The sequence below is a fragment of the Ceratotherium simum genome, chromosome 14 (genome assembly GCF_057802395.1).
Source record: "Ceratotherium simum simum isolate JZ-2026a chromosome 14, ASM5780239v1, whole genome shotgun sequence".
In the NCBI taxonomy this organism is placed as follows: Eukaryota; Metazoa; Chordata; class Mammalia; order Perissodactyla; family Rhinocerotidae; genus Ceratotherium; species Ceratotherium simum.
Genome location: NC_141913.1, coordinates 33,745,783 through 33,763,764, shown reverse-complemented (window position 1 = coordinate 33,763,764; position 17,982 = coordinate 33,745,783). Strand labels below are relative to the sequence as shown.

The 17,982-nt window shown below is 34.7% G+C and overlaps 1 pseudogene; it reads right to left on the bottom strand.

The window, feature by feature from the left end:
- Positions 1-6,635: 6,635 nt before the first annotated feature.
- On the bottom strand, positions 6,636-13,863 carry LOC101404689 (cyclin-dependent kinases regulatory subunit 1 pseudogene; annotated as a pseudogene).
- Positions 13,864-17,982: the final 4,119 nt, after the last annotated feature.

Below are 17,982 nucleotides of genomic sequence, written 5' to 3'. Positions count from 1 at the left end.
AACAGAACAGATACATTTTCAAGCCTCACCTCACCAGTTTACTCTCCAATCTGCCTAAGTCCAATGTGCCTTATAGCACATGCTGGCTCTGACCTGTCTTTAAACATTGATTTGAAGATTAAATGGAATAATATATATGAAATAGTTTTGAAATGCAAAGTGTGAAGAAGATGGATCTACATGGGAATTTTTTATTATCCTTATGGTACCAGAATAAAACTGACAAGAGTAAACCTCTAGAATGTTTAGAAATGAGACACACACATGTACGCATATACACACGCTGAGAAAACATTTAGTGCAAATGCTTCATTTTACAGTAGTCGAAACTGACAGAGCTAGAACTAGAGAAATCTGTTTTATAGCTCCTAACTTACTTCTTTCACTTTTGCATGCTATGTGGTTAAAAAGATTTGTTAATCATAATTGTGAACAAACACAAGAGGGCAGAGACTGAATTGCACTTAGGTGTCATTTTTTTGTCAAAACTATAGGTAGTATATTGCAAGACTATAGGAAGAACATCATATCTGACTTCCTCTTTTGATGATGTTAGAAAATGTTGATAATCAATGCCTGCATCCAGTAATTCCCTGAGGTTGCAAAATGGTCACATTCTAATCATATCACTTTATTTTCCTTTATGAGTTGTAATAACTTTATAAGAAAATGCTTCCCCCTTTACTGTCTGGTTACCTGGTCATACAATGCATATAGAAAAGTCAGAATAAATGTCTGATTTTTTTTTTTTATTCACTCACTTCCCTGTCTTTCTCAACATGTAAGATTTTTTAAAAAATATATTATCAGGAACTCATGGATTTAAACATATTTGAAGTATATTGCAATGCTTATCACTATCAAAGTGAAAATATTCTGGAAGCTGAAATTAAAATTTCTCCAAAAAGCTCTCCTTCGTTCCTTCCTTTCTTTCTTTTTCTCTTCTATTTATTTTCAAGACCTGAGGGATGTTCATTGTTACTGGGTTGGTTATTGTTAATAGGTCTTTTGAGTGGATAGAGTCACCTAGATATGCATATTTTGAGCTTACCTTGATATTTTCAATTCAAGTTGAGGACCACAGGATTTTTAACTTCTTCTAGTTTATATTTTCTGTCTTCCACACAGAGAATCTGGATTCTCAAGGACAGTAGAATGATAGAATTAGAATATCCCATAATTATATGTTTACTTAATTTACTTTTCTCACACAATAGTCTCTGGATAACAATTCTAATACTATCGCCGTTAAGAATGATTCTTAAAACATTTTAAAACCTTATTTTTGTTTTTCTTGTTTTTTTAATCATACATTTCTGATTCTCTTGCCTTTTTTTATGGTTATTCTGGGTTAATATTTTCAAATACACTCTGTATTGTTTCTATATGTGGTTTCATTTTTTTATTCTGGAAAGATTTTCTTGACTTTATTTATTTATTTATTTATTTATTTATTTATTTATTTATTTATTTATTTATTTATTGTGAGGAAGATCGGCCCTGAGCTAACATCTGCCAATCCTCCTCTTTTTGCTGAGGAAGACTGGCCCCAGGCTAACATCTGTGCCCATCTTCCTCCACTTTATATGGGACGCTGCCACAGCATGGCCTGCCAAGCGGTGCATCCAACGCTCACTTAACCGCTTGCGCCACCGGGCCGGCCACTCTTGATTTATTTTTTATTATTTCTTCTGCTTTTTGTTTGTTTTGTCTTGATTTGGTTTTCTTCTTCAAGGACTTCTATTATTTGTATATTGGATCTTTATTGTCTGTCTTCAATATGTGTTACCTTCTCTCAAATACTTACCTCTTTATTTTTTTATTTTAAAAATCGTCCATCTTTTTACCTTCTACTTATTTCAATGCAGTATGTGCTGTGTTTGTTTGTTCTTTTGGGTTTTTTTTTTTTCAGTTATTCTTCATTTCTTAAATGATTCTTAATTTATTTCTAATTCTTTCCTGAATTTTATTAACTCACGTCTGAGTTTTTCTAATTATTATTTATGCTATTAATTTCATATCAGTTGAAAGCTAATTTTGAAATACTACATGGCAGTTTTAATCTTACATTTTAATAGTACATTGCAGCATGTCTTTTTGGCCTAATTTTATTGTTTGTAGGAATATTTTCTGTTCCTTATTCTCTTTTTTCTTATAGTAACTTTGTATGGAATTTGATCTTAATATCTTTCTGGTGGTTATTTGTTATGTCAAATCTGTTTGCGTGCAACTTTAGAAAGAAACAAGGTTCAAAATTGCCTTTCTAACTAAAATTAGCTCCTTCTATTGTATTTGACTACTATTAAAAGCGTGAATTTTTATTTTTTGAGGTTTTCTGGACTCTGTTCCTCAATCTGACTTTTATTTGGACTTTCACTTTCCTTCCTGTCTATTGTCCTTGTCTGGCTCAATTTCTCTTTACTGTGGTGTCAAGACCCAGGGAAGCGGGGAGCCTGGACACACAGTTTTAAGAATACATGGCACCAGAGGCAGGCTCTGTCTTGACGCATTATTGGTGTGAACAGCAATCCTTCTATTTTCAACTCCTGTTCTAAAGTTGGCTTGCCGTGCTTTCCCGTGAATACTTGTTGGCTATTTTGGGGTTATGTTCCTACATACACAAGCCATCCCAGTGCTTCCTCTTGTTTTCTTCTTTCTGTTCAGGCACTCAGAGAATCCAGACCTTTTCACATTTGGTAGTTCGCTCCTATCTGCTTGTATATTGGGTCTACAGGGATATCTTGTCACCCAGTTTTTTCATAAATGTTGTTTGTTTGTTCTTATTGTTTTGCTCTCCTTGCTCTTTCTGTTTTTATATGAAGTTTGGAAAAACTATTCTGCTATTGCTGCGATTATTTTCCTAAAACTTTTTCAGTTGCAAGTATTCTTGCTTACTCATCAAAGTAAGCTCAGTCTGACCATTATTATGTCAAAATTTATTATTTCTTTCATTAAAAATATATTTATTGCAGTTCCACTTCCCTAATAGATCTTAATAGTCTCTTCAAATTATTCTACACATATCATGAAAGTAATATATATGTGTGTACCCTCAAAGTTACTCTAGACAATTGGATCTAGAACAAATTTCTAGATCTGGATAAATTTCCAGTGACATCTAGACAAATTTCCAATGACCCAGAGCTCTACTGTTTTTATTTCCAGTTAGTTTGCATAGGTGAAGTTTGACTGTATTTGCAACATTTTTTGGGGGCAAGCTTGATATAACATTCATATTCTCTGTCCAATCTTCAAAATTGTCCAGAGTCCCAATGGGAATCAGAAGGCTTCAAAATCCTGAATTTGAGGAAATATTCAATAGAAACGTGACTCATGATAATGTTTCTTGTTTTTTTCATGTCACTGATTTACCTAGGCAACTTCTAAAAAATATGAAGTCTCAGGCCACATCATAAGCCTAATGTGTCAGATTCTTTGGGAACATGTATTTTGGAAAATGTTTACACATTATTTAAATGCACAAAAGAGTTGAATGTCATGTTCTGGGGCCGGACATTTAATCTGCAATAGATCAAGAAGCTAAAAGTACCAAAACTCAGAGGAAAAAGCATCAGCAGGTGGGCTGAAAATTACAATAGAGGGAGAGTAGAGTGCGGCAAGGAGTGAGAAAGACAAAACCTAGAAGAATAACTAGTGTGGCACCAGTAGTCACTGTGAAAGTTCAGGGAGCTGGTTCTACTTAATCAAGGAAGGCAGTTATGTGATATTATGGCTCTGCCTTCTAAGATTTCTCATAAAATTCAGGTAAGGTGTGGCATATATATGGCATAAGTGCCAAAATATAACCCTCTAGAGCTCATGGCATATTTTTCTAATCAGTCATAAAATTCTTTTCTTGTGAGTTTGGATGCTGCCTCATAATTCTTAATTTAAAAAATGAGGAAACAGCCTTATGCAATCATTTCCAATAAGTTGTAGTTGGCCTGTCAGTCAAGACATATTTGCTAGTCTTATTTAGTATTGGAGCATTTAATATATACAAAAACAGAATTTTTGGACTGAATCTCAGCAAGTAACAACTGGGTATACTTTGGGTTGCTTAAGATACAACTAGGGATTTCATCTGAACGAAGACTCAGGGTGCGTAATTAATATCACCTAGAAAATATCAGATTGACCTAAAGCCTGAGTTGCTTGGTAGGCTGGGCAGTATGTTGCCCTTTTTTTTTTTTTTTGACAGAGGAATGTATATGTTTTGGTGGCATGAGTCACTCAGAATCAATGGCAAGTGAGCTGAGTCTGGAAAGTCTACATGGGAAGTAAGTCCATTCCATGGAAAGTTAAGAGGAAATTGGTTGTGGAAGACAACTTGTGAGAAAAATTACCACGAGCTATGTGAGCATTTATAAGTCATATAATTTCTGAGTTTATAAAATGAAAGATTGTATTAGATCTGTGTTTTTTAAACTGTGCTCCAAGAGTTACTAAAACTATCATGTGACCTCTCAGGGGACTTTCAAGCAGATAGCCTAGGAGTCACCTACCCCCCTACCTCCTGCAAACAAACAAAATAAAACCAAAAGTATCTCAGTGTTTTTTGTTGTTGCTGAAGGATTTCTTCAATAACATTGATTTATCTCTAGGTTCCCAGACAGTACTTACATATTGTGCTTCATTGACTTAAACCACTAAGATGAGTAGTAGGAGTTGGGAAGCAGTTACCCAGGAGGATAAAAAGTCATTAGAGATAGAAACAGTGATCTGTTCGGCTGATGGCTCATAGACTCTTCAGCTCAAAATTGGGAAAGCTGAAGAATGTTACCTGAAAAGGTACAGGCCATCCTGACCCTTTATCCTTTAAGGTTGTCAGTGACAATTATGCGTAATCAGTCATGAATCCTATTTATATAAAAGGCATTTACCATGATAAAATAGCATGTAGTTAAGCTTATATGCATAATTTAACAGAAATGATACACTAGAACCCTTTCTCAGTCATGCCCTGGAATGAGAGTTACATTTTAATTTATTTGCAAAGATTTATGGAATATATGAGTAGACACTTCCTTTCCCCTTTTCAAGACTGAGACAGCACAGAGAGAATCATCAGACAAAGGTCATCTGAAGACTGCAGTAGGTTTCATGAAGATATCTTTATGTCAGTTGCTTAAACTTAGACCGAAGTTCCTATATATGGAAAAGACGTTGATATAGGTGGTCAAGGAGGCCCTTTCTGATGTGTGGATATTTGAGCAAATATCTTCATAAAACTTCGAGTTGATCAACCTCCTTACTAACACTGGATATGGTACTAAATTATTGGCATTCTAATAAGTATTTAGTATTATCTCATTGTGGTTTAAATATGGATTTGCCTAATGACTAATGATGTTGGGAATCATTTCATGCGATTATTTGCCATTTCTATATTCACTTTGGTGAAGTGACTGTTTAAATCTTTGGTCTGTTTTTATGATTAGGTTATTTATTTTCTTACCTTTGAGATTTAAAAGTTTTTTATATACTCTATATTCAGTTTCTCCCAGTTTGTGGTTTTCCTTTTAATTCTCTTATAAGTGTCTTCCAAAGTGGAGAAATTTTTAATTTTGACAAAATTGAGTTTATAAATTTTGTCTTTAATAGATTGCACTCTTTTTGATGTATCTAAGTACATACAACTTATGTACCTATGTTTCTTCTACAGGTATTTTAGTTGTAGGCTGTTTCTTTAGTTTAATGATCCATTTTTAGTTAATTTTTGTTTATGATGTGAGGGATGATCTAAATTTTTGCTTTTGCCTATGGATATCCAATTGTTTTAGGAAGAATTGTTTAAAAGATTATCCTTTCTCTATTGAATTACCTTTATATCTTCTTGAAAATATGTTGTTGATGTATTTCTAGACACTCTATTCTCTTTTGATCCATTTGTCTGTTTTTATGACAATACCAAATTGCCTGAGTATTGTAGCTTTGTCATAATATTTATAATCAAGTAGTGTCAATCAACTTTATTCTTCAAGGTCTTTTTGGTTATTCTAAGACTTTTTTTTTTTTTTTTGTGAGGAAGATCAGCCCTGTGCTAACATCTGCCAATTCTCCTCTTTTTTTGTTTTTGCTGAGGAAGACTGGCCCTGGGCTAACATCTGTGCCCATCTTCCTCCACTTTATATGGGACGCTGCCACGGCATGGCTTGCCAAGTGGTGCATCGGTGTGTGCCGGGGATCCGAACCAGCGAACCCTGGGCTGCCGCAGCAGAGCATGCGCACTTAACCGCTTGCACCACCGGGCCGGCCCCTATTCACCTGCGGTGAGCTCTGTATCCTGCAGAACACACTGGCATATGGAGGAGGCATCTGGGAAGAAGACCATGGTTGTTAGAATTTCTATTCCAATTGCTACTTTTTCCATAAATATTTGGTAAAATTGACTTGGGAAGCCACCAGTGCCTTGAGTTCCCTCTGTGGGGAGATGTAAACTACAAGTATAATTCATTTAATAAATATAGGGCTTTTCTATTTCTGCAACTAAATATAGGGCTATTCTATTTCTGCAACAAAACTACAAGTTTACATAATGCCTCTAACAACCATGGTCTTCTTCCCAGATGCCTCCTCCATCTGCCAGTGTGTTCTGCAGGATACAGAGCTCACCGCAGGTTTTGGGGTCACACTCAGCAGAGGCTGCAGCCCAAAGAACACTCATCTGTCTGGGCCGTAGTGCTGTTGGCTCTGTCAAGAAGCAAAGCAGTCATCAGCACATACGGTGTATTGAACATCCTTTAAATATCGAAGTGAGAAACAAGAAGGCAACATAATAGTGTTATCAGAAAGATGTCAGCAAGTGAGGACAGCTGTGTAAAGGTTGAGGCTGACAAGTGGCTCACCAGCATCGTTTCTTTGGCTTCTTGGGCAGTGGCCACTGGTGTAGCAAGAAGTGAGGTTCTGGTTCATGCATCATATAATGGATCTATCCCTGATTCTGCTGATGCCAAAATTCCTCCATTCAGATTCAGACATCAAGTGAGTTTTAGGGACCAGCTTGGCTGTGTCCTTGGGCAACACAGCATGCTGGTACTTGAACTCCTCATGGTCGTATTTGTCTGAAGACTAAATATGTGTGACATATTTGCTCTGCTTGAGGACTGTCAGTCCTGCGCCACCAACCTCCAAACATTGTCCAGCAGCACATACCTAAATCACCATACATACAACACCTGGCAGGAAAAACAAAACAGCAAGTGTACACAATTGCAAACCTGAAAATATAATTCATTTGATAAATATAGGGCTGTTCTTTCATCTTAAGTGAGGGAGCTTTGGTAGTTTGTCTTTAAAGGAATTTATCCATTTCATTTGAGTTATAGAATTTGTTGGCATGCTGCTGTGCACAATATTCCCTGATTATCCATTTAACATTTGTAATATTTGTAATGATGTCATCTCTCCCATTCCTAATATTAGTAATTTGTGACTCTCTTTTGTTTTCCTCATCAGTCTAGCTAGAGGTTCATCAATTTTTTTTATCTTCTCATAGAAATAGCTTTTGGTTTCATTATTTTTCTCTCATTTTTTTCTTTTTCTACTTAATTGATTTACAATTTTTCTATTTCATTAGAGTGGAAGCTGAAGTCACTCATATGAAACCTTACTTTTTTCCCATTATAGGTAGATTGTGCTCTAAATTTCTAAGTATGTTTTTAGCAGCATTCCACAAATTCTTGTGTTGTGTCTTTAGATTCATTCATTTCAAAATACATTCTAATTTCCTTTTTTTACCATCGTGTTATTTCAAGTGTGTTATTTATTTTCCAATTATCTGATGATATTCTAGATATCTTTCTTTTACTGAGTTCAAATTATTTTCGTTGTGGTTGAAAAGCATATTTTTTATGATATGAATCCTTTTAAATTTATTGAGATTTGTTTTATGGCCCAGCATGTGGTCTATCTTGGTAAATGTTTGATATGCACTTAAAAAGAATGTGTGTAGGATGGAATGTTGAAGCTCTGTTTTGAAACTCATAATATTTACAGTCGTTACGTCTTCTTGATGAATTGACCACTTTATCATTATAATATGAACCTCTTTATCTCTGATCACAGTCTTTGCTATGAAATCTACTTTCTTTGATATTAATATAAACTTGTCAACTTTCTTTGGATTAGTGCTAGCATGATGAATATATTTCCATCCTTTTATTTTAACAAATAATTCTCTTTCATCCCTTTGCTGGCTTATTTTCTATAATTCACTGTTATCAGGAAAATGTCAGCAAGTGAGGACAGCTATGTAAAGCTTGATTTGTTGTTTATCACAACCTATCTTTTATTGATATTATACTACATTGTGTGTAATATAGGAACCTTGCAATAGTTTATTTTTATTTCTCCTCTCTCAGGTTGTGTGTACTCATTACTATACATTTTACTGCTACATATGAAATAGTCCCACACTACATTATTATTATGTTTAAATAGTTATTTAATAAATTATCATTGAATAAATTTAAAGAATAAGAAAAAATATTTTCTACATATTTGCACATGTAAATTACACATGGAGCTTTGCTTGTGAAGATTCATATTTCTATCTACCATTTTTCTTTCTTGCAGTGTAGGTCTGCTGTGAAATTCTTTAAGCTTTTGTGTTTCTGAAAAAGCCTTTATTTTTCCTGGGTGTCTTCAATGGGTATAGAATTTTAGGTTGAGTGTTTTTTCTTTTACTACTTGAAAGATGTTTCTCTACTATTTTCTCTCTTGAATTGTTTCTGATGAGGACTCTGCTACCATCCTTATCTATATTTCTTTGCATTGTCTCTGGGTTTTTTTGAAGGCTTTAAGATTTTTTTTTTAGCATTATTATGTTAATGATATGTCATGATTGGTATGATTGTGATGTGTCTTGGTGTAGTTTCATTAATGTTTCTTATACTAGAGCTTCTTGGATCTAGGTTTTATAGTTTCTATCAAATTTGGAAAAATTTTTGGCCATTATTTGTTCCATCTTTTTTTTTTTTGGCCCATATCCTCCTAAGAACTCCGATCACATGTGTATTAGCCACATAAAGTCTCACCAAGGTTCACTGATGCTGTGTTCTTTTTGTTTGAATCACTTTTTCTCTGTATTTCATTTTTAATAGTTTTCTTTGCTATTCTTCAATTCACTGATCTCTTTTTTGGCAATATCTAAACTGGATTAATCCCATTCCATGTAGTTTTCTTCTCAAACAATATAGTTTTCATCTCTTGAGGTTTGATTTGGGTCTTTTTATATCTTACATGTTTTTATTTAACATGTTTACTCTTTCCTCTAGCTTATTGAATATACAGAATATAGTAATAATAATGTTTCATGTCTCTGTGTGCTAATTCTTACATCAGGGTGAGTTTTGATTGACTTTTCATCATGGGTAGTATTTTCCTATTTCTTTCCATGCCTGATGTAGATGTCAAACATTGTGAATTTTACTTTGCTGGGTGCTGGAGACTTTTTTATTCCTATAAATAGTATTGAACTTTGTTTTGTGATGCAGTTAAGTTACCTGGAAAAAATTTTAATCTTTCAAGTCTTGCTTTTAAGCTTTATTAGGCAAGACTAGAACAGCATTTAGTATAGGGCTAATTATTCTGCACTACTGAGGCAAGACTCTTATGAGTTCCCTCTTTGGTGCCCCTTGAATTATGACATTTTCCTGGCTGGCTTGGGAATGAAAACTATTTCTGACCCTGCGTGAGCTATGGGTACTAATCCTTGTAACACTTTCTAGTGTTCCTCCCACCCATCCACCCAAGTCACAAGCCTATGCTGACCACTACTCTCCTCAATACTCAGAAGAACCTTCTGCCATCTCTAGAGTTCTCTCTGAATCCAGCTCTGTCTATGAGTTTTGCTACGTTCTTTCTGGATACTGAGTTACTTTGATTAAATATCTTCAATAGTCTCAAATAAATTATTTGCAATATCTCTTTTATAAGAGATTGTACAATGTGAAGACATTTCAGAAACATATCTTCTAATTTTATTTTACAAATTAAAAAATAATAAACAGATAATACAAGTTATATAATTCTGTGTCATGAGGGTTTTTTTTTTTTTTTCCTTTAACATGAGGGTAGATTTTGTAAGAAGTCAAAAGGAGTAAAAATATCTTGTTAATTCAAAGGCTAGAGAGAAAAATTATGGCCAACATTTTTATTATGTTCAATAGCCTGTGAATGGTGAGCAAATCACTTGGGATTGTTGTGGAAAGAAACTTCCAGCAATGAAGACAGTTTATTAGTAGAACGTTTGATAAACAATTAACTAGAAGATCAAGAAACTTGTTCAGTACCCAGGAGATGCTATAAGATACAAATTCTGAATGAGCGAGAAAATTAATTTTTAGGTACTTTTGAAATTTGGTAAGAGTAGTTTTTAAAGCCAGAATTTCTACTCTTGTTTAAGTTGTGTGTAAAATTTAGCATCATGGTAAAGAGCATGAATTCTGGATCTAGATTATCTGGATTCAAATTCTGCATCTGCAAATTACTTCTCTGTGCTTCACTTGTCTTATCCACTAAATGATAACTATAATAATGCTTATCTTACACGGTTGTTATGAGGATTGAGTGCATTACTACACATAAAGCTCTCAGAAGAGTGACTAGTAGATAGATGAGCCAGATAAATGATCTCTATTAGCCATTATCCCTGAGTTTTCCATTAACTGTCATGATAAGTAACTTGAGAATGTTCTTTAAGATTTTTCAGTCTCTGATTTCTCATTTGTACAATAATGTGGTTGTATGTTTGCAAGCAGGTTTTTATCTTAAATGCCAACTCTGATTGATTAACATTAGGAACCTGGATCATAGTATTCATAAGGATTACATCTGGGCTGAGCAGGAAGAAAATTCAGTATCAATTAGCTGTATTTGCAATGGGCTCAGTAGTCAGAATGCTAGCATGCATGCACATACTCATATGTACATACATGCACACGCATTTAATAGTTCCTGTATATTTTACATATTTATATACGATAGACATACAAAAAATATATACATTTACTTATATAATATATATATATTTGCCATTCCTTGGTATCACAGTCATCCCTTTCAGCTTCAACGTGACATAATTACATGATTTACCTCTTTTAAAAAAGAATTATACTCAATAAAATTAGAATTACAATGGCATTTGCATACTATTGGGCTCCAAATACCTCAACTCCATTCTTATGTTTGAGAAGTTCCCCACTTAACCAGCAAAGCCTGTATCCCACTGCAGAGACTGAATAAGGCTAATACTCACTATTCCATCCTCCTTTGCAGCTAGCTATAGATATATGCCATAAGTCCACTTACGTGACATACCCTCCCAAGATTTGAACGCTAGGATTTCAAAAGGAGAAAATAGACTGAATCCATTTTGGTGAAGGTAGAAATAAGGTGCAGTTTGTGCATTCAGTCTCTTCTCTAGACTAACTCTGTGGCATGACTTCATATTCATCCTGACATAGTAGCTAAGTGGAGCTTAATTCTTCAACCTCCTGAAGATTCCGTGAGCTGTCTTCTACCATGTGACTTAGTCCCTTAAATTCCTAAGTTAGCCTTTATCGATTTTGGTTGTTTGTAGCCAAAAAGCATGAATGTTACCTGGAATTGCATAGTCTATCACTATTAACAGTCATCTGTACCTACCTCCTATTAGGCATTGTATGACCCTACTGGACTATACTTCCATTACATGTTCCTGTTCCTACACTTCCATTAAATTACATGATTATGAGTGGGATATAAACAGCTTTTAGTACCAAGAAAAATACCACAAGGAAAAAAGTCTAATGGGCGAAAGAGCAGAGGTAAGAATTTTTCTTTATTGCATGTATGGCTAGCCTGAGATCACACCTAACCTGGCCTTACAATGCAGCAAATATCTATTCCCTTTATGAAATTATATTTGGCTTCTCCATCTTTGAATGTTATTCCCTCCTTTGATATGCACTTTAGTACATTGATTATATCCCTCATTGAACAATTACCTTCGATTTTCTTATGCAAAGTGTCATCTATTTATTTATGTCATGAATAGTAAGCTAAATAATAAAACTTACAATGTCAGAGACTATACTATATACAACTTTGTTATCAGAAACTTCATAAAACAAATGTATTTAAATAGTGATGAAGGAAAGTGACCCTTATGATTAAAACAGCTTTAGCCTTCCTGATGGGTTTTCCAAAATAATGAATTGTCATGAGTAGTCCAAGTATTAGATATGTATATTATGTAGTGGCACAGGAATACTTCATTTAGGTTTGCCATAGTCTATACCACATATGTATCAGAAGCATCCATATGTTTGTTATTGGTTATCATTGGTTTCCCAGGCTTTTTCATATAGAAAGAAATATCTTGGACATGGAAGAGATTACCTTTGCAGTGATCAAGGTGGTTGAATCCCTAACATCCACTGCCTTCCAAATGAGTAGTCTAAACTAGTCATGTAGTCTAATTTCCTTACCCCTTACCTGGTTTAGAAATAGGCATATAACCCAATCCTGCCCAATGCAATATCAGTGGAAGTCTACTAGGAAACTTCTGGGAAAATTTTTCTTGTTCCCAAGAAACAGAGTGGGAGGAAAAAAAAGCCCTTTTCTTTCTTTAAACACCTTCTCGTGCACGTGATTACCAGAACTCCTTTAGCCATTTTGACGCCAAACTGAGGATAAAGCTACATACGAATGGCTATAGAGCCAAAGGAGCAAGAAAGAAATAGAGTTAATGTCCCGACTACTAAGCCTGGTATTTCTGTAACTCTGAACTTCTTGTTACATGAAGTAATACATTTCCTTATTATTTAGGCCATTTTGATTCCAGATGAAATGCTACTTGCATTCAAATCTTCTTAACTGAATAAACTGCATGCATATTGTATTGTATCGAGATATTGAATTGTAATGATTTGAGTTTAGACTTGAAAATAGAATGATCTAGTTAGCCATATAGTCTTCAATACATTATCTAAAGTTATGGGAAATAATGACATTCCTTACTTTATGAAGTTTTCTTGAGGTTTATGCATAGTGTATATTATACTCGTTTTGTTTGACCTACCCCCCAGATCTATTCATCTCTAGAGTCTTATCAATTCCATTGACCTTTTCCAAGGAACAATTTTCAGTTTTGTTGATTTTTTCTATTTTCTGGTTCCTTGATTTATGATCTAAATTTGTTAGCTCTTTTCTTCCGCTTGCTTTAGGCTTAAATTACTCTTTTTTCTCTAGTTCCCTAAAATAGAAGCTTACATTAGTGATTTTAGAGCTTTGTTCTTTTCTGATATATGCATTTAATGCTATCAATTTCCCTCTAAGCACCGTTTTGGCTGTAGCCCGCAAATTTTGATGTTATATTTTCACTTTTATTTGGTTCAAAATATGTATTTTAAATTTATCTTGAGACTTCTCTGATCCAAGTGTTATTTAGAAATATGTTTTTAATTTTCAAATATTTAGGGATTTTCTAGGTATCTTTCTGTTATGGATTTCTAGTTTAATTCCATAGTAATCTAAGACCATACTTTGTATGATTTCTATCCTTTTAAATTTGTTAAGGCATGTTACCGGCCCAAATGTGGCCTATCTTGGTGAATGCTCCATGTGGACTTGAGAAGAATATATATTCTGCTGTTGTTGGATGGAGTATTCTATAAAAGTCAATTAGATCAATTTGATTGATATTGCTGTTTGGGTCAACTACATCTTTTACTGATTTTCTGCCTACTTGATTTATCAGTTATTGACAGATGGCTATTGAAGCCTCCAACTATAATAGTAGATTTGTCTATTTTTCCTTTTAGTTCTATCAGTTTTTTGCCCCATGTATTTTGATATTCTCTTTCTAAGTGCATACATGTTTAGAATTATTATGTCTTCTTTGAGAATTGGCCCCTTTATTATTATGTAGTGCTCCTCTTTATCTCTGCTAATCTTCCTTGTTCTGAAGTATACTTTGCCTGAAATTAGTACAGCTATTCCAGCTTTATTGATTGATGTTAGCATGTATCTTTCTCCATCCCTTTACTTTTAACCTATCTGAGTTTTTATATTTAATGTGAGTTTCCTGCAGACAACATGTAATTTGACATTATTTTTTAATCCACTCTGACAGTCACTATCTTTTAATTGGTTATTTAAATCATTCACATTTAGAGTGATTGTTGATATAGACTGATTAACATCTATCATCTTTGAAGTTGTTTTCTGTTCATTGAATTTTTCTGTTTCTTTTTTCCCTCTTTTTTTCTACCTTCTCTGGTTTAATTGAACATTTTATATAATTCCATTTTCTCTCCTAACTTAGCCTTACCAGTTATACATTTAAAAAGAATTTCAGTGATTGTCCTATGGTTTATAATATAACAGCTTTAATGCAGTTTATGCATTTTTAACTATGTCTACCTTCAAAAAACACTATACTGATTCCTGTGTAGGGCAGGTACTTTATTCCCCAATGGGGAGTATTCCCCATTCCTCCCTCCTACTCCTTGTAACATTGCTGTGGTTCACTTTACTTAGCCATATACTATAATCACCCAATGCATTGTTACTATTATTGCTTTCAACAGTTATCTTTTAGATCAATTAAGATTAAGAAAAATAAAAATTTTATTTTACCTTCATTTACTCCTTTTCCAATGATTTTTCTTTATGTGGATCCAAGTCTCTGACCTATACAATTTTCCTTCTGCCTGAAGAAGCAGGATTATTTTGCTGGATACAGAATTCAAGATTGATAGGTTTTTTCTTTCAGTGCTTTATTTTACTCTACTCTCTTCTTGCTTGCATAATTTCTGATGGAAAATCTGATGTAATTCTTATCTCTGTTCTTCTATAGATAAAATGTTTTTGTAAACTCTGGTTTCTTTCTCTTTGTCTTTGGATTTTCTCTTTGTCTTTTGTTTTCCACAGTTTGAATATAACATCCTTAAATGTAGAATTTTTCATATTTACCCTGCTTGGTGTTCTCTGAGCTTCCTGGATCTGTGGTGAGGTATATGTCACTAATTTTAGAAACTTATTAGCCATTATTAATTTAAATATTTCTTCTGTTTCTTTCTCTCTTTCTGAGACTTCCATTATGTGTATTTTGTAATTATTGCACAATTCTTATATATTCTGTTTTGTTATTTTCATTGTTTTTCTCTTTCCATTTCTGTCTGAGTAGTTTCTATTGATGTATCTTCAAGCTCACTGATTGTTTCTTTAGTGTGTGTCCAATCCACTGATGAGCCTGTTAAAGGGCATTCTTCATTTCTGCTACAGTGTTTACATTTCTAGCATTTCCTTTTGTTTCTGTATGATAATTTCCATTTTCTCTGCTTATATTATCCCTCTGTTCTGGCATGTTGTCTACTTTTTCCAGGAGATAACTTAACATTATTAATCATAGTTACTTTAAATTCCCTGTCTTATCATTCCAACATCATATCTGAATCTGAATGTGTCATATCTGAATCTGGTTCTGAAGCTTGTTTTGTCTCTTCAGATTGTGTTTTTTCCTGCATTTGAAATATCTATACTATTTTGTTGAAATCTGCGCATATATCAGGTAACAGGAACTGAGGTAAATAGGCATTTAGTGTGAGAGTTTACGTTGATCTGGCTAGAAATTGGACTGTGTTTAATGTTTGCTGTAGCTGTAGATGTCATAAGCTTCAGATTCCTGGAGAGCATTGCTTTGTCCCCCTGCTGTCTTTGGACTTCCCTGAGAACTCCTCAGATGGAGTCTGTGTCTTGCAGCCCTTTCAACTGTAATCAACAGTTATTCTACCTGAGTCCTGTTGGTGTGGTGATAAGATATGAGGTAAGGAAAGTGTCTAGTAATCTTCTGATTAATTTGAGTCTTATCATGTTGATTTTTTCTGCTTACATTATCCATCCGTTCCTACTTCCATGAGTTTCTACAGAGGTATAGTTTTCCCCCTGCCACCTACTTGTTTCCCTGGCTACTGGGTTCCAAATCTATATCCTTGAAACCCTGGCTCCTGTTGACCATGCATTTTTTCCCCTTTGCATGAAACAAGAAGGCTAGATTGGGCTGCAACGGGAATGGGAGAAATGCCCTTCCCCTAACTAGGAGAAGGCTCCAGGGGGAAAATCTTTCCCCCTGGAGCATAGACACTTTTTATTGTAGAAGGTGCTGCATGTGTTTCCCAATCATTATTCTTCCCTGTCCCCTGCCAAAGTTATGAGGGACTCTTTCTTGGATCTTCACCATGAGAACCTAGTGGGGTTTCTGGTGGGAAAACTCATGAAGTGTGAAGCCCTTCTAAGAACAGGACCCCTGGTGTTTCTCACTCACCTTAGTCCAAACTCAGCCTCCAGTAATTTGTCAAAATTATCATTAAATGTTCCTACCAGTTTATGGCTCTAGCAACTTCTTCAGCTTTGACTCACTCTCTGGGTGCTGCTGCGTCTCCAGATTTCCTGGTGGCAGTTTTCTCTAGAAACTCAATTCAGAGATGGGTCCAGAAAATAATTAATTTTCAGTATTTCCAGCTTTTTCTTGTTGTAAAGACAGAAGTGACCACTTCCAAGCTCTTTACATGTTGAAGCTAAACGCTGAAGTCCCAAATGTTTTAATGTTGATATTTCCCATTAAGATGAGGAGAAATGCAATGACCTCACAGAAAGAGGCTCCACACATTTAGAAGGTCTACATGGCCTCAGTAGTGACTTATAGTTTACTGGAGAGTTGACCAGAGACTTTTGACAACTCCAAGTAGAAGACTTTAATGGCCAGCAAATATCAAACCTGAGTTTTTCTATTAAATTCACTGGGTGTTCAGAATCCAGTTTCAGAGCCAAAGTCTTTTTTTTGTTTCCATTGGTATTATAACCCTCCCAGAAGGTGTGGCCTGGGAAAGCATTAACTAAGCAATAAGGCAGTATTCTGGTTGGTGCTACATATGTGAGGAACTGGGGATATACTATCATGTTTGAGTCATAGGACAATAAGGCTTCTGGGACTGTCTTGGACAACTCTATTATTTTACAAATGAGAAGACTAAAGTTCAAGGAAGGATAGAGTTTTGTCCAAAGTCATATATCTAGACAGCAGCAGAAATAGAACTAGAGACCTCTCATGTCTCCTAATCACCTTCTCCAAAAGAATAGTTTTTCAATGTTAATAGACTTGCTGTGGATACAAACAATTCTCTTCTCAACTGTAGCAAATTGTATCTCCCTCTTGGTGAGTCAGGAAACAGTCACACAGTATAGCTTGACATTTAATTGACCTCAGAGTCATTTTATTGTTGATTCTGTTCTGTTTGGTTTTATTATTTTGTCGTAATATCTATTAGTATCTAAGAAATTATTTCATGGAACATATTTTGAAAAATATGAAACTACCTCTATCTCTCTCTTCCTCTTTCTCCCATTCCCTGTCTGTCTTTTTTTCTCTTATTTGTGTTTATCTTCTGAGTTACAGACTTCTCATTGTTGAAAATCATGGCTCCTATTCTTTTCTTTTTCCTGCACTCTCCATCCTGGTTTTCCACCTTTTCTCATTGCCTAGACCATGCAGAGCACAAAGCACTGAGTAAACATTTCAGTGTCATTGACTGACATTTGGATCAAGTTTAATATTGTCTTTCAAAACCCTAGTGTTTTTGCCCAGGGATTGCATCACTGAGATTTTCTTTCTTTTTATTTTTCCTTTTTTTTTTTTTTAAAGTAATCTGGCTCATTCCTTTAGTTTAGATGTCATATAGCTCACTTCTTTCTTGTCTGAAAGCTAGAAAGCACATGGGCTTTTGGTCTCATTTCTGAAAATTGGGCCACTGATGAGGAAGCAATTCCTGACAGCAGTATGCAGCTCTCTGTCATTTTCTCTGACGACTTTGCCCACACTTGAGTGTCCTTTAGCAAAATGACTGGAATAAGTGGTGCATTTTCCGGGACACTTTCTTCCGTCTTGTGCATCAGCAGAAAATCACAGCAGTGGTCTCGATGGACAACGGTAAAAAT